Here is a 2,500-nt window from a genome sequence, read left to right as displayed (position 1 = left end):
TCTCTCCCTCTCTCTCACTCTCTCTCCCCCTCTCTCACTTCTATTTCTGCATCCCTCTCCCTCCTTCCTTCCTCCCTCCAGCCTCACTGTATCCTTCCATATATCTATCTATCCATATCCGTCCACCCTTCCTTCCCTTCCCTCCATCATTCTCATCCCTCCCCCCCCTCCTCCCTTGCTAGTGTCGTCTTTCCCCCCAAAGGTAATGACTGTAACAATGGGTGATTAGCTCGCCGTATCAGGTGATATGTCGTGATCTGCGCTCTCTGTTTCCACGCCGATACTGAACAGCGGGGGAATAAGCCGGGCGGGGGGTACCTTGCATCATGGTGGTACCGGGGAGGGGAGAGGGGGTAGGGCAGGAGACGGGGATAGCACACGGGGAGGTCGAGGGGAGGGTGGATGGGTGAGGAAGAGAGGAAGGGGTGAGGGATGGTAAGAAGAGAGGGGAGAGAGAGAGAGGAATAATAAGAGATAGATAGGCTGGTAGAGGGAATGAGAGGGAGAGAGAGAGAGAGAGAGAGAGAGAAAGAGAAAGAGAAAGAGAAAGAGAGAGAGAGAGAGAGAGAGAAAGAGAAAGAGAAAGAGAAAGAGAAAGAGAAAGAGAAAGAGAGAGAGAGAGAGAGAGAGAGAGAGAGAGAGAGAGAGAGAGAGAGAGAGAGAGACGGGGGGGGGGGAGAAGGAGAGGGAGAGGGAGATGGATAGGGGGAGGGAGAGGGAGAGGGGGGAAGGGAGAGGGAGAGAGCGCGAGAGGGGGAAGAAACAGAGAGAATGAGAGAGAGAGAAAGAGAGAGAGGGAAACAAACTAGAAGAGGGGCGGATCTTTTTATCGTTAGATAATCTTGTTTACCTCGGAAGGAAAAATGCGATTTATTACGAACGCTATGGGGAGAGGAGGTTGAAGTTGATGATGAGTAAAATACTCGAGGCAAAGAGAGTTTAATAACCGCGGAGGTTTATTGATCTCGGTCTCTTTAAAACCTGGCACAGATATTAACTACCGCGACAAAAAGGGTGCCCGCCCAAAGTGCCCAGCACAAGAGACCGCCTTTTGTGCAGCGGCCCACGCATTTCTCTCTTTCCTTTTTTATTTAGTTTTCTTGTTTTATCGGGAACTCACACGTGGACGAACCGATGGGTCGGGGGTCGGAGGGGACGTTCGAACAGCTGACGAGAGGCTTCGTCTGAGGAACCGCGGTGGGAGGAGGAACGGGGGGGGGGGGGTACGTCGAGGGTACGGCAAGCAGTGGGCAGTTCGAGCTGACCAGACGTGACTCGGACACGACTTGAAACGAATCGGAGGCGGCTTGACCTTGGCCTTGGGCAACCTTGACCGACATGAGGCGATCGGAACGACCTTCGATTGACCCCAGATGAGTCGACTCCAGAGGCGCCGCCGAGGATTGCCCTGCCGGAAGTCACGCGGCAGCCATTCGTGTTCTTTACTGCGCGAGACTTGATTTCCCCGCGGCGGAGTTAGCCCGGTCGCCCGCTCGGCTGGGGGGCAGGGGGGGAGGGAGGTGAGTGGGTGGGGGAGGGAGAAAATGCTCTCCGATTCTGGTCTTCTCTGCTTCCCTCTTTGCCCTTCCCTCTTCCCTGTTTTTTCTTTAACTCCTCTTCTCTTCCTCTGCTCTTCCCTTCTCACTTTTTCCCTGTTTCCTTTTTTCCTTCTGCCCTCTCTGTCTTCACTCTTTGCCTCCCCCTTTTCTTCCCTTTTGCTACCCCCTCTCCCCCCTCTCCCCCCTTTGCCCCTCCCACGTATCCCTCTTTGTCTCTCCCCTTCTCCCCCCTCCTCTCCCCCTTTCCACTCTCTCCCCTCTCCCCCTCTCTCCCCTACTCTCCTCTCTCCCCCTCCTCTCCCTCATTCCTGTCTCCATCGCGTCCTCCGAGCTTAGGGGCGAATTTTATGAGTTAATCCGAGGCGTTCTCGAACTTCTCCGGGCGTCGGTGCGGTATAGAGAGTTCTAGACGGGGGGTGGGGGGGGTGTAGAGGAGGAGATAGGGAAAGGGGAAGGGAAAGGGAAAGAAGGGGATAGAGAAGGAGGGCTGGGGGAAGGGGATAGGAAAAAAAGGGGAGAGAGGGGGGTAGAATAATGACGGGAGGTTTGGGAAGGGGAGGGGAGAAAGGGGAAAGAGGGAGGGAGAAGTGGAGAGGCGGGGGACAGGGAAGGGAAGGGATGAGAAGTGGAAAAAGAAGAGAGGGAAGAGGATGTTGCTCTTGCATTTTTTCAACACATTTGAGTGCCATGACTTGCTTGAATCCCAGGACATTCCTTCTTTCACCATACCCATGACATCACATGCACCATACCCTGGGCACGACTCACTCACCCTCGTGCCTCATTCAAGAAAACCACTTCATATATATATCCTGCTCAGCACACCCGCATCATCCTATCGGATGTATTCTAGCGTGTCCAGTCACAACAGCGCCGTGAAAGCTAAGTGAATTATCCAAAATATTCGGAAATTCTTTCACCAAAAGTAGCGACGATATTGT

The sequence above is a fragment of the Penaeus chinensis genome, chromosome 30 (assembly GCF_019202785.1).
Source record: "Penaeus chinensis breed Huanghai No. 1 chromosome 30, ASM1920278v2, whole genome shotgun sequence".
NCBI lineage: Eukaryota > Metazoa > Arthropoda > Malacostraca > Decapoda > Penaeidae > Penaeus > Penaeus chinensis.
The sequence above is the reverse complement of the archived record's forward strand: the minus strand, read 5'-3'. Positions refer to the sequence as shown.